Consider the following 16,313-nt stretch of genomic DNA (forward strand, 5'->3'; position numbering starts at 1 on the left):
TCACAACATATCATGGACAAAGGTGGAACTTGAGAGAATTCCATGCACCCAAAAACACCCATGAACTCCAAGAACATGCATTTAGGCGTTTTTTTAGGTTAAGAACATGTATTTATATGTTGGATTTTAAGGGTCATGGGTATAACCCAAAACCATACCCGTGGGTTTATGATCCATGGTTCATGTGGCCCAACTCTTTATGTATCCATACATAAACTAATTACCATAATTAGTCCCCATAGATTTAATTAGACTCTTTTGATCACGAAATTAATTCTTGATCAGTATTAATTAAAACATACGATTTCATATTAATATATTATAAGTTATAATATATTAATAAATCATATATATAACCTTCTCTCAAGAATCTATCCTAACAAATTGTCCTGATGATATGCAACCCAAATGGACCATGTTACTCTCGGGTCAAGTACATACCAACAATAGTTATGGGCTTAGACATCTAATCTAACAGAATCAACCATCAAGTTGGAATACCCCAAACCCCTCAACCATCGGGTTGGAATGCCAACATACTATGGGTCCAATCATCCACGGGATGGAATACCCTCAGGCCTATTCAACCATCGAGTTGGTATGCCCCAGTCTGTTGGCTTACGCACAAAGTAGTGAAGCCTCAACCATCGAGCAAACATGTGCACATATAACAGATAATCATATAACAGTCTACAACCAGTCAAACATATCTACAGATAACTAAGCATAGCATCATCTTATATACTAGGATACCGGTCCAACATAACATTTCGGTACAATAGCATGCATAAAAATATCTCAATCAAATGGGTCGGCATTAGTGCCTTTAACCCACATGTAAAATGAGGAAAACTCACCATGCAAACTGCACAAAACTGATGAGGCCCGACTTTAACTCTTAGCTCTCTAAACAATACATGATTCCACCAATTGGGCAATTCCGATAAAATCACATAATACCTAAAATTCCCTCAACATCAAAATTGGTCAAAGTCAACTTGTCAAACGCACTAAGTCAACCGAGTCAACCCAGTCGAGTAAAATCAACCAAGTCAACTCAACACGACTGACCAGTGGGAGTACATGGGGCGTACTCTAGAGGTATGCTTAGCGTACACGAAGCCTCGCAGAAGACCACCATCGGGATGGTTGACCGAGTACGCGGGTAGTAACCTTGCAACACCAAAAACCTCATTAAGTGCTTAATGGATTAAGCACTCAAGCCCAAACTTCGTATCTACGATCCAAATGCACCCAAGAGTCATAAAGTTTTCGAGTTTATGACTCTACACGTCCATAAAGTGCTTGATACAAGGTATTAATCCATTAAGACCTTCTACAAGATGCATGAAACAATTCTAGCAATTGGGGCCTCATTTTTATGGCTTAAGACCCCTCCTAGGGTCTGGAAGGACTGCTTAAAACGACAATAACCAACCATGCATAATATAGGACCTTTGGGACAAGAAAATCAACATAAAACACCCAAAAATATAATCTAATACCCAAGACATCAAGGTATAGACTTTATAACTTCTAGAGCTTCCCAAAAAGGAAAAGATCTCGTATCTACAAGCTTGCTTCCACTGCAAGGCTCCTTTATGCAACTTCTTCTTCCATTAACACACCAAAAACGCACTCTTGAGCTCAAAACAAACACTAAGGGGCTAGGGTTTGTCAAAAACATCTCAAAGGATGTGGAAGCTGAAAAGGTGGGGAGAAATGAGCTATAATGTTGCTTAAATACCCCTCAAACCCTAAAAATTAGGGTTTCCTCCTGACATTAGTACGTCCCGCGTACATAAGTGTACGACCAGCATACACACATGTACGCTTGGCATACACCTCCTGCCCAAAATTACGAAATTGCCACTAGGGCTTCTAAGGATAATTGTTGGACTTAGGGACCAATTTGACATGAAATATAATTATAGGGGTGAATTTAGAAGTACCTAAACATCGGGATGTTACAGTAAGGATAAAATAAGGTGTTACAACTCTCCCCCACTAACAGAGATTTCGTGCCTGAAATTCTACTTCTGATGTACCTTAGGATAATGCCTACACTATCCTACTAGGGTTTCACGAGATCAACCTGAGGTCTTGCCAGTTTTTCTGCATCGGATTCGTCTATTTGTACTTATTTTTCAAAGGAATGTTGTGTTCTACCTTATAATCCACTCCCAAATTTCTTGCAAAATCTTCCACACCGGGAACTTATTGGTTTAGACTTCTAGAATCTTATGTTCTATGAAGGAGAATTACCTCCAAACGTAAAATGTTGACACAATCGACTTGTTATGAAGTTATTAACTATGGAAATTTATCTACAACATCCTAATAGAATCCACTTTTTTGGAACATGCCTCTAAAAGGCTTATGTTATATTGCTAAAACACACACGAACATAGATTGTAAGTGGTTTCTCTACCTAGTTCGGGTGTTCCATCATCTTGAATTTTAACCAAAACTAATACAATGAGTTTACTGATTTGAAAACTCTGGAACCAATACTCTAATATTGGAGACAACCTCATTTTAAGGTTCTCTTATCTTCCAACCTACTATATTATAATGAACACTATGTCACTAATAACCTTCTCGTATGTCTCTAACTACTTTACAAATATCAAGGTGCAACTATTGTTCGAGAAATTCGTTCTTATGCCTACTCACAATACTTCATGACACTATCCAACTAGTAGGATTACGATACCATATCGCTCTTCTCATCATCCACATTGGGCCTGAGGACTCATGATCAACCCTTCGGTGGTCTTAAAGACTTACAACCATTATCTCATTGTCCTGAAAGAACCTAGTCATTCTCCTCCAAGATGTCTTTGAATCACAAAAGGTCTCTACTACTTAAACTTTTTAGGGTACAACTGATTAGAAGTCCTTAAATTATGTTGTCAAAACACTGAAGTATATTTGTCACCCTAAATTATCCTACAAATGTTAAGCCTTGATCCTAGTTTTATATTAATTCTTACGCTTATCGATAAAAGAATAACTCAACCAACACGTAATCTACCTCGAACTCTAGAACAATATTGATGCATTACTAGATGCATAGATAGTCTCATGTAGCTAGATAATAAATAGATAGTTAAACATTAGTTCCTACTCTAGATCAATCAATCAGACGAGAAACATGCAATAAAGCTGGATAATTAACACTAGTCGCTCACTATCCTTTTTTGTTCTCTATCAACTAAAACCTTGCTTCCTAAAAGCTTGAATAGCTCTCTCCAATATTCTATTGTCCTATTGCATCTCTAACTCTCATATTAAATCCTTAGATCTTTTCCTTGTAGGACGAAATACATCAACTCCTCATCAGACAAGGTGCCTTTATTGTTAAACTGTCATCAACTACCATTTCTTACACAAGCTTTAACACTGAGTCACTCCTAAAATTGAACTCTTGCCAATCTATGTTAGAAACTCTTAGTTAATCTCTACTGCTACTAATAACATTGAGACCATCAGGTCAAACCTGGATCAATAACTTAATTTACTAATCCTATTCGGAACACTATTGATGCACCTGTAACCCTTGAAAGGTATTATCACCTCTCTTAGTTGACTCAGTCCATCTCGAATTACCTCCTTCTTAGCATCCCTTATTTTTCCTATACCTACCATACATGACGACGTGAAACAGTCGTATGAAGGAAACACTCTCTCCTTCGACGTCGATCCTTCTATTGTAGTTCTTTGGCACTGGATAATCAAACTAAAATATGATTTGAACCAAAATCTCTAATCTTGGTACATGTCTTGAGTACTCGACGCTCTCTTTGGAAAACTACGCCTCCTATTGCGTTCCTCATCTAGTTAATCCTCTCCTATGAGGAGTGCTCCCTTATTTGTGAAGGTAGGAACCTAGATGGTTCTATTAGCTATCTGAGTTGTACCTAGGAATTTGGAAAATTCCTAAATCCTATTAGTCGCTTGGGATGAAAGACCAACCTTTCCTTGAGAAAGCGCTCTAAGAAACTCATAACCTATGAGTATTCTAGCAGAAGACTTCCTTCTTCTGTTACCCTCACAACTTCATTAAACTAAAAAACCTCCCTACTTGTGATGTAATTCTCTAGGACCTTAATATAGAAATTGAAATTCGAACTACCCTTCCACTTTTGCTTTTGTTGGAATAGTGTCTAAGGCTGCAACTATATTAGGCAAGTATTTGACCCGGTTGTGCATGGTCCTTTTGGGTTGCCTTCACCATAGCAACTTGACAGGATGATTTATTATGAGAGAATAAATATTATTAATATATTATAAGAATAATATAAGGAATAATAATATTGTTATTTGATTAATATAAGTCATAAATTAATTAGTATTAATTTGGTGACTTAAAGAGATTAATTAAATAAGAGGGTATAAACTGTCAATTGTTTGATAGTTACACTTTAGACTGTAAATCCTTATTGGATAGAGGATGGACGAATTCTAGAAGCTAGGGATAGCTTAAAATCGTCCAAGGTTATCTAAGGAATGGATTTGGATTGCTTTAAGGAAAGATTATCCAACTAGGGTTTAAGCTGAAACCCTTAAGGAGTCTACAAGTATAAATATACCCTCTGGCCAAGCGAATTCGGCATCTCATCTCTTCAAAAGAAAAGAAACCCTGGCCAAATCTTCCCTCTCCTCTCTCTCTCAAATCATCCTCCTTGCTAGTTGGTGTTTGTAAGCCATTAGAGGAGTGAAAATTGTGACTCTAGAGCTCCAAGACAACAAGATCAAACAAGAGATTGAAAGGTAAACTTCTAGATCTGATTTTGTATTGTTCTTATACCTAATTAGTAATTAGAAGTCTTCGATTCAAAGCATGTTTAATTAGAAAGCCTAGATCCAAGCATTAGGGTTTTGCATGCGCACATAGGAAAGTTCTTATGGCTAAAACCCATCAGTGGTATCAGAGGCTAGCTTGGTTTCTATTAAATTGTTGCTTGTTTGTATGATTCTTAACTGCAAAATTCAATTTTTATGTTTCTGAGTCATGGACTCGGCGAGTCCCATAGTGGACTCGACGAGTTGGCTTGACTCGGCGAGTCCAAGCGTCAGGAATGGCCAGATTCGGGATTTCTTGATGATTATCTTATGGAAACTTACCTTAATCATATTAGATCAACCCTAATCCGATTTTTTGATATATATGACTATAATCTTGATCTAATTAAAGATACTTATCAACTAATAAAATATTTAATTTCCTTATATGATAATTAATTAATTATTTTGATTAAATTGGTAATTATCTTATAAGAAATCTTGAATAAATCAAATATAGATAATTATGGAATTAATTGTTGATTAAAAATTGTTTGTTATTTGATCCTCCATGTTTTAAATGTTTTAAAACTTGTCCTCAAGTTTTGAAATTTATGTTTTGTGATTAAAAGTTTTAATTTAGACAATTTAAGTTTCAAACCCTAGATTTTAAAAGTTTAAAATATAACCCTATACTAGTATAATATTATAAGATTAATATATATATATATATATATATATATATATATATATATGTATGTATAACTAAAATTCTAGTCTTGCCGTTAGTAGGCCTCAATCACGAAGCCGATCTATAAGGTGGGCATAAGGTTGCAGCCTATAAAATGGCGCTTAATGGGTGTACACTCACACCCACCGCTTGCTTGATCGGTGGAGGGTCGTTAGCCGAACGGGTAGGATAGGGCAACCTCATCCTCTCATTAAAAGTATAATAATAAATATAAAGTAACTACATATTTTTAAAATTTCCCAATCTTAGTTACTTTAGGAAAAGTGAATTGATGCAATCCCATGAAATTACACTTTGCACCCTTGCTAAGAAGTTAGTGGAGTTTGTATGGTTTACCGGCACACTAATTGGTTCTAAGCAAAGGTGGCAAAGGGTGATTCATTGTTTATCATAGTTCGATGGAGCTTGTGTGGTTTACCGGCACATCGAATAGGTGATCGTTACAATGAAGGCACCATGTGAATTTGCATGGTAATTCACACCCGCTTTGTGATCCTCGGTATCCCAGTCACAAACAAGAGGGTCATATCGAGATTTGAACATGCCATTGAATAGTTTCAATGAATCTCATCCGAACCTAGGAATTCTCAATACATTTAGGACTTAAAGTTATGTTTTTGTGGTGGAGAATTAGTGAATCGTCATTCACTTACCTTCATATTATTTGCATGTTGGATTACGGCATCCCTTTTCTAATATGTAAATATTGTTGTTGGATCCTAGCCCTAATTTTTCTTATTGGGTGATAATTAGGGATTCATATTCTAATCTATCTTTGTCCTTTCTATTTGTAGATGCCGAACGCAAACAACGTTGCTGCTAGTTCTTTCACATTGATGAGCCTTTGTCAAAAGGTCACTTTCGATGGGACAAACTTTAGCGAATGGATAAGATACATTCGCACCATTGCTCGCTATGAGGATAAGGAGTATGTCCTCGATGAGAAGCTCGAGAAGATTAACCCTGAAATCGCTACTCCGGCTGAAATGACCGCTTTTGAAACTCATGAGCGCGATGCAACGAAGGTACATTGCATCATGATAGCCACTATGAACTCTGAATTCCAAAAGTCCTATGAGGACATGTACCCGTACGAGATGCATCAAGACTTATTGGAGAGATACCACCAAAACGCGAGACAAGAGCGTTATGAGATTTTCACTAACATGATTTCCGCTAAGGTGGGTCATGGAAAGTCTCTTACCGTGCACCTGCAAAATATGCAAAGGTATGTCGACCGCCTTCGCAAGTTGAATGTTGACTTTGGGGAAGACTTGGCGATCGACATGGTGCTTCACTCTTTGCCTCCGAGCTACAATCAATTTAGGATGACCTACCACATGAACAAAGAGGAGTTCACCCTAAGCAAACTCCAAGGTCTCTTTAGGGTCGCTGAGAGCAACTTCAAGGACAAGTCTGCTGCACCAACTCTCAATCCACCCGCTGCTCCTGTCTTGGCTATTGGACAAGGAAAGGGAAAGAAGAGGAAGGCTTCATCTAAGAACTATCGCAAGGTTAAAGCCCGAGATGGTGCCTCTTCTAGTGGGACCAAAGTTGATCCTGCTAAGCCCTGCCCTAACCCAAAGGAGGCAGAGTGCCACCACTGCCACAAGATAGGACATTGGAAGAGAAACTGCCCAGAGTACCTGCAAGCCATCAAGGAAGGAAAGATCAAGCCGTCTTTCGCAGGTATATATATAATTAAATCTAATGAATCATCTCACACTATTTCTTGGGTTCTTGATACCGATTGTGGTTACCACATTTGTTCTAATGTGCAGGGACTAAGAAGAAATAGGGATGTGGAGGCTGGAAGAATAAATCTAATCATTGGGAACAGAAGATCGTCGCATGTGACCAAGATTGGAGTGTATTCTTTAGTGCTTAGGAATGGTTTAAGTTTAGATTTGAACAATTGTTACTATTCGCCAGAAATGGCTAGAAACATCATTTCATTTCATGCTTTGTTTAGACAAGGTTTTAGATTTTCTTTTAATAATGAGAATGGTTCTATTTTAGCTTATCTGAATGGTATCTTTTATTTTGAAGCTATACCATGCAATGGAATTTATGAAAATGTTATGATTGTTGATAACTTAGGAAATGATGTTTTGAATATAGATTCTTCCAATAGTATGGATAAGGCATCCTTGTGGCATTGTCGCCTTGGACATGTCAACAAGAAACGCATAGCCCAACTCCAAAAGGATGGAGTGTTGGAGTCATTCGACCTTAGGGAAGATGACACATGCGAGTCTTGTTTGCTTGGAAAGATGACTAAGTCACCCTTCGCGGGTTCTTGCGAAAGGGGTGAGGGTCTGTTGGACCTAATACATATCGACGTATGTTGACCATTTAGATCAACCACGAAAGATGGGAACTGCTTCTATGTGACTTTCACCGATGACTATAGTAGATATGGGTATATCTACTTAATCAAGCAAAAGTCAGAAACTTTTGAAAAGTTCAAAGAGTTCAAGAATGAAGTGGAGAATCAATTGGGCAGGAAAATCAAGATGCTTCGATCCGATCGAGGGGAAGAGTACCTAAGTCTTAAATTCCACGATTATCTCAAGGAGTGTGGAATAGTTTCACAATTGATGCCACCTAGGACACCGCAGTTGAATGGTGTGGCAGAAAGGCGTAATCGAACCTTATTGGATATGGTTCGCTCTATGATGAGTCGTGCTTCACTACCTATCTCTTTTTGGAGGTATGCCTTAGAGACTGCCGCCCATATCCTTAACCGAGTCCTTACTAAGAAGGTTGCCAAAACACCTCACGAGATGTGGACGGGGAAAGCTCCTTCGTTGGCACATATCAAGGTTTGGGGTTGAGAGGCTTTCGTAAGACGAGATACTCATGACAAGCTCGAACCTTGAAGTGAGCGATGTATTTTCATCGGCTACCCGCAAAAATCCTTTGGATATCTCTTCTATAGACCGAAGGACAATGTTGTCTTTGTTGCAAGGAGAGGAGTTTTCCGAGAGCGAGAACTCATAGGCCAAGGAGACAGTGGGAGGCAAATTGAGCTTGAAGAGATTCAAGAGTCGATAGATGAAGGAACCTCTATCGCTGGCACTCAAACCTAGGAGGAAACTCCGGTTGAACCGATTGACAAGTCCTTACCTCTTAGACGTTCCGAAAGAGTTAGAGTTCAACCCCAGTTTTATGGTTTTCATATTACTACCGAAGGGGACACGTATATTAGTGATGGTACACTAATAAACCTTGATGAACCTAATAGCTATAAGGAAGCCATGGCAGGCCCGGAGTCTGCAAAGTGGAAAGAGGCAATGGATAGCGAGATCCAATCCATGTATGATCACCAAGTTTGGAATTTGGTTGATAATGTGCCCGAACGTAAGACCGTTGGGTGCTAATGGATCTTCAAGAAGAAGACCAACGTGGATGGAAAAGTAGACACATATAAAGTGCGATTGGTCGCGAAGGGCTTTACTCAAACACCTGGAGTTGACTATGATGAGACCTTCTCACCAGTTGCAAAGATAAAATCTATTAGAGTGATGCTAGCGATTGCCGCATTTCATGATTATGAGATTTGGCAAATGGATGTCAAGACCACTTTCCTTAATGGGAAGTTGGCTGAGGATGTTTACATGGCTCAGCCAGAGGGGTTTGTGGATCCGAAGCATCCGAATAGAGTGTGTAAGCTTGAGAAGTCTATTTATGGACTTAAGCAAGCATCTCGCAGATGGAATCTTTGTTTCGATGAGAAAGTCAAAGAATTTGGGTTTGTACGAAGCGAAGATGAATCATGTGTATATGTCAAAGCCAGTGGGAGTATAGTAAGCTTTCTCGTTCGATATGTCGATGACATATTACTCATAGGAAACGACATCCCGACTCTGCAGGAGGTTAAGTCCTGGCTCGGGAAGTGCTTCGCTATGAAGGACCTCGGAGAGGCTTCCTATATTTTGGGAATAAGGATAGTGAGAGAAAGAAGTAAGAGACTAATAGGACTTAGTCAGAACACTTACTTAGAGAAGGTACTAAAACGTTTTAGTATGGAAAACTCGAAGAATGGAGAATTACCGATACAAAGTAATGCCAAGTTGAGTAAGACTCAAAGTCCGAGTACCGAAGCTGAAATAGCATAAATGAGCCGAGTACCATACGCTTCCGCAGTTGGCTCTATCATGTACGCTATGACTTGTACTCCCCCTGATGTAGCCTTTGCTTTGAGCATGGTTAGCAGATATCAAGGGAATCATGGCAGAGCCCATTGGATTGCGATGAAGAATATCCTTAAGTACCTTCGGAGAACGAAGGAATGGTTCTTAGTCCTCGAAGGGAGTGATGACTTGAAGGTGCGAGGGTACAGTGACGCCAGCTTTCAGACCGACAGGGACAACTACCGTTCGCAGTTGGGCTGGTTCTTTACCCTGAATGGAGGAGCAGTGACTTGGAAAAGTTCCAAGCAGGAAACCGTGGCTGATTCAACTTGTGAATCAGAGTACATTGCAGCGAGCGAAGCATCAAAGGAGGCAATATGGCTGAAGAACTTCATTGGTGACCTTGGAGTTGTACCTGCCATAAAGGAGCCCATGGAGATTTTCTGTGATAATGAAGGAGCGGTTGCCTTGACCAAGGAACCGAGGGATCATGGTAGATCACGACATATCGACAGAAAATATCATTTTATTAGACATCGTGTAGAAGAAGGACAACTCGTAGTGAAGAGGATATCATCAGAAGATAACCCAGCAGATCCGCTTACGAAGGGACTGAGTAGGCTTAAGCACTTGCAGCATGCTAGGAGTATTGGGCTGAAGGATGATATTAGCATAGATTAGATAGTATTAGAAACATGTAATAGATAAATGTAATTAACATTTGATGATTAAATAAAGGAGTTTTATTTATGAGTAATGTTACTATCTTATGTTAATTGTTTAACTATTGTTTCACTTTGCATGTTTTGACTTCAAGAATAATTGAATTTATTAAGAATAATCGAATTATTCAAATTGTCCACAATCGTTCATATGTTGGAAGTAGATATGAATGAAGATTGTCGTGAATTGGTGTGTAGATTGTCTAAATGGTATTAGACATAGCAAAGGGTTGCTGCAACATTGATGAGTGCTTATGAACTGGTTTTGAGCATTGGAACAAACCCGTGCTTGCTGGAATCACCTTATGGAATATGATATAAAAGGTGATCGCAAGACGATAATATCATATAGTCTTAAAACCTAGATATATGGTTTGTTATTTGTTAATTAGTTATACATTGATGATGCGAAAACGCATCAGTAACTCGGTGTTATAAAACGCATTGTTGTGTATAGTTGGTTAATGAATAAGTAAATGCATATAAGTCGAAGTTTATCTGTAACTTTTATCCCAAGAATGTAAAAGCGATATCTCGGCCGCTCGATGATTTGATTTGACTTATGTGTCGGGCCCGGTCAGAACTCAATTGATGTGTTCGATTAAGTTCTATGTCGAATAAATCGGAGATCGAGAAACCTAAATGCTTGACTAATCATTCCATAGAATTGTCAGCATGATATCTAACAGAGGACTGTACGATCCCTTATCTAAAGGACAAGATTGATTAGATCAGAGTTTGACAGCGTCTTTGAGAGCTATGATTGCAAATCGGATTGTACTTGTGCATATAGTTACTAGACTTATCCAAGTGGGAGACTGTTGGAATAGTGTCTAAGGCTGCAACTATATTAGGCAAGTATTTGACTCAGTTGTGCATGGTCCTTTTGGGTTGCCTTCACCATAGCAACTTGACAGGATGATTTGTTATGAGAGAATAAATATTATTAATATATTATGAGAACAATATAAGGAATAATAATATTGTTATTTGATTAATATAAGTCATAAATTAATTAGTATTAATTTGGTGACTTAAAGAGATTAATTAAATAAGAGGGTATAAACTGTCAATTATTTGATAGTTACACTTTAGACTGTAAATCCTTATTGGATAGAGGATGGACGAATTCTAGAAGCTAGGGATAGCTTAAAATCGTCCAAGGTTATCTAAGGAATGGATTTGGATTGCTTTAAGGAAAGATTATCCAACTAGGGTTTAAGCTGAAACCCTTAAGGAGTCTACAAGTATAAATAGACCCTCTGGCCAAGGGAATTCGGCATCTCATCTCTTCAAAAGAAAAGAAACCCTGGCCTAATCTTCCCTCTCCTCTCTCTCTCAAATCATCCTCCTTGCTAGTTGGTGTTTGTAAGCCATTAGAGGGGTGACAATTGTGACTCTAGAGCTCCAAGACAACAAGATCAAACAAGAGACTGAAAGGTAAACTTCTAGATCTGATTTTGTATTGTTCTTATACCTAATTAGTCATTAGAAGTCTTGGATTCAAAGCATGTTTAATTAGAAAGCCTAGATCCAAGCATTAGGGTTTTGCATGCGCACATAGAAAAGTTCTTATGGCTAAAACCCATCAGCTTTAGGGGTTGGTTTTCCCTAACTTGGGTTCGAACCATCAGCTGCTACTACTCATATCTGACCGAAGTCGAAGCTGGTTTTGGCTATGCGATTTTACTTTGAAGAAACTCATGATTGTCATATACAATGACTTTTGAAATTCCCATTAGAGCATTATTTCTTGCCTACCACAAGTTGTATTCTCACATAGCAAGATCAAAACTGGATATGGTCATTTAGGGAGATACTAATGTATATGCATGAGCAGTTGGTACAAGAGGATTTGTATTAATGTATTAGAAATTTCAAGCATCAACAATGTTTGTTGGATTATATACCAACACATTTGGACATAAACTGGACATAATAGCATAACTGAAATCCTATCTGAAGCCTCTACTAGGGTTAGTTTCTTCTTCATTGACAGGAAGCAAAACAACTGCCTTTTTGGCCATAGGGCCCCATTTAGACAAATATAGAACTTCTTCTTCTTCTTCTTCTTGTGAAACTACAAGTGCTAGGGTCTGAATTATTCATATTGATAAACAAGTGCAATTAGTCCTAATTTGTCCAGGCTAATGACAATGATGACATAGCCCCACATATGGAGTGCAGTTTTGGTGTTTATTCCATTTTTGTTTGCACCTTCAACATTTGATCATGTGATGCACTGACTTTTGGATATTTACAGTGATTGGCATAACACAATCAAATTTCTCGGTTGTTATTGGCATAGTTGGATCTTTTGCTTGTTTTCTCTTCCCCAGTTGTGTTCCTAAACCAAGCTCTTCTTCATGAGCAGTTCTAAAAATCTCATCATCAGTTCGAATGACAGTATTCTGCTTCTTAATCCTAATGATCAACTTGTTAGTGATTCGTCCAACGATATCAGGTAGTTCCTCTATTAAGCTCTAAGATACTTAAGCAACAATCTAATCATGAAGTGACGCCTCATCTGACCCATTCCTAGGGTTCTTTGCTTCGTGGCACATAGTTGACATCTTTTAATATAATTGGAACTTGTCACCATTAATTTTGATAACATTTTGCTGTAAAATGCACCTAAAGAACTAAATCTTTGCCTCCATGAGACAAACAATAAAACAGAGGAAATATTCCATCTATCTTATTCTAATAATATGATTCTTCCTCCTTTGATTATGGGAGGTTGACACACAACCATGTCATAGCGAGTAGTAACTCTAGCTACTAGTTGCTTGGCTTTAACGAAAGCTATAATCCTTCTGTCGATCACCTAGATCACTTCCTTCTTAAATCTTACAATTAAAGTAGGTACTACATCGGACGAGGTTCTAAAAAACTTACTTACACATATTTATTCAGACTCAACTCTTTATGGCCACTTCTTCCCAAACTTAAAGTCACTCTCCTAGATGTCACCATACAACAGGTAATGAAGAAAATAACACGAAACGAATTCGTAGTGTTAGCCACACTATCTACCTAACTACCAGTGCCTTAGCAACTTTGTGACTCTTCCTGATCCAAGTTCGGGTCTTGTGCTTTGGGTAGTATAGGCATCTACCACCTTCCACACCGACTCATACTTGTCCCAATAATTTCCTCATTATTTCCAAGTCACCTCCAAAACTACTCATATCGATCATTAAACACATACACACACACACACACACACATATATATATATATATATATATATATATATATATATATATATATATGTGTGTGTGTGTGTGCGTATGTGTTTAATGATCGATATGAGTAGTTTTGGAGGTGACTTGTGTATGTATATATATATATACATACATATATATATATATATATATATATGTGTGTGTGTGTATGTATGTGTGTGTGTGTCCCTACGAGCACATACAACATATTTTTCCTAAACTCCAGTACGACTGTGCATCTTTACTGATACCTTACCTTACGAATGTATGCAATATCAAGCATATATGGAACTTCCTAGACTCTCCTTCTAGGACCCCTTTTCACTTCACCCTACTGTTAGCGAGGAATAACTTCTACCAGTATTTGCTAATTATGGGAAGAATACAAGTACATGTCGCTAAAATCAAATAGTCTATCGACTGAAAGATCCGACACTACAATGGTTAGACTCAAATGAGAGGTGCATAATAGCGCCAAATAATAAAAATCTAAAGCTATTTAATTATGGCAGCGTGAACCTAATATATTGGTCCAATAAGTAACAAATATCAATATAGGTTCTAAGCAACAAATAACAAGCAAATCCCTAGGCTCAATGTTCTAAAACTCATCGAGTTGGCCGATTTCTCAACTGAGTACTCCCCACTCCGCCCCATATCGAGGCGAGTTATAGAATCCATATATTCCCCGATAGGTGCCTTACTTAAGCAAATAGTGTTGTAAAACTCTGCCAAATCGGTGATTAATATGTATAGTATACTTAATGATTTATTATTTAACATACACACATGTGATTATTACTATATATATATATATATATATATATATATATATATATATATATATATATATATATATATATATATATCTTAAACTTTCTGTAATTATTCATGAAGTGAGACCATTATGTGTTTTTCAGTTTTTGTGTATTCACATGTATCTAATTTTGTTATATAATTCAATCAACTTATGATTTTGAGATATATAATTTCTATAAAAATATTTTTACATAAATTATCGAATCTGAGTACTCCCTAAGTACTCCCGAGTAGTTGTTACTTAGCAGTGAGCCAAATAGGTACTGAATAGCGAGTTCTACAACTTTTCCTAGGCTATAAGGCATCTTAAGCATCAGATGATTATATCCTTAAATACCTAAAAAGATCCATAGCCTACATACTATCATGCATTTCTAACGTTTCACATATCAGGAATAATAACAATGTGGATATTTTAGGAAAGCGCCGGCTGAATGTGCGCATCACATTCTTTTTCTAAAAAAATTGTTAAGATATTGAAATCCTTAGTTTGAGTCTGGAATCACACAAGTGTTCATCCAAATCTCTCAATCCTGGGCTTTGATACTAACTTGAAACGTCCCCAGATTTTCAACCCAAGATTTTCATTTTTATTTATTCAAATATATCAGACTATAATTACATTATGCAGAAACATGTTGCGAATGTGCATGAGTATAGTCCAACTATTCCCTTCTCACAAATCATTTAAAGTACCTGAAAAACATTTATAATCAAATGGGTAAGCACGAAGCTTAGTAAGTTCCCCAACAAAACAAATACCATAATACATATACAGTGCATACATAACAATAATGGGCATATTTCAACCCAACAAGTCTACTTCAATAGACATCCCTATTTAAGCTTAAAGGGTATGTTTAAACCAAACAGGTTTATTTCAACGGACATGCCTATTTCAGCTGAAAGGGTACGTTTCAACCTAATATATCTATTTCAACTGACAAGCCTATTTCAGCTAAAGGGTATGTTTTAACCTAACATATCTATTTCAACCGACATACCTATTTCAGCCAAACAGGTATGTTCAAACCCAATAGGACTATTTCAACCGACATGCCTATTTCATCCGAAATGTTATGTTTCAACCCAATAGGTCTATTGCAACCAACAACATATAAGTAAACAATAGACAAATAACCTAACATAACAAGCAAGTAAACCTAGTTTATCTATCTAGTATCGTTCTACATGGAAGTTACATCCAAACATCGAGAAGATACATACTATAATACATAATATAGTGAGATAACTCACCTAGACAATTACTTAGACGATTGACAACTATCTGGGTGATGCTATCGGCGATCCAACTAGCGGGTAACATGTCTAACAAGTATTAACCTATAATACTATAACTTATTAATCTTTATGGTAATGAAGGCTAGATCTTTCACTAATCTTAATGTATACCGAGAGTTCTATCAAATAATGATCAACCGGACATGATAGTTGGGAGGCGGGACCATTTCGGCATATAGCCTTTCTAAAATCCAACAACCAATCCAATGTGACCATTCTAGACACCTCTCCCACAAGTAGATCAAACAGTATTATAACTGGAACTACTGATAAATATTATTTATACAATCATAACAACGAATATGAATATAAATATAAGTTACACTTATAGCATAGTATGTATAGATTAACTTATAGGAGTTTATAGTGAAAACCTGGATTTATACAGGTAGGACTTTGCTACCAAGCACTTTTATCAATCCGACCCTCTGTCTCCGAGTTTCACTATATTGGTGTTCTTCAGACTCCCAAAATACTCCAAAAGTTGGACTCGAGAGAGATGTATAGGAATTATGGTGTGAGAAGAATAAGCTGCAAATGGCTATTTAAAGGTGAATTTTAGGTAGAG

Source organism: Lactuca sativa, chromosome 9 (genome assembly GCF_002870075.4).
Source record: "Lactuca sativa cultivar Salinas chromosome 9, Lsat_Salinas_v11, whole genome shotgun sequence".
NCBI lineage: Eukaryota > Viridiplantae > Streptophyta > Magnoliopsida > Asterales > Asteraceae > Lactuca > Lactuca sativa.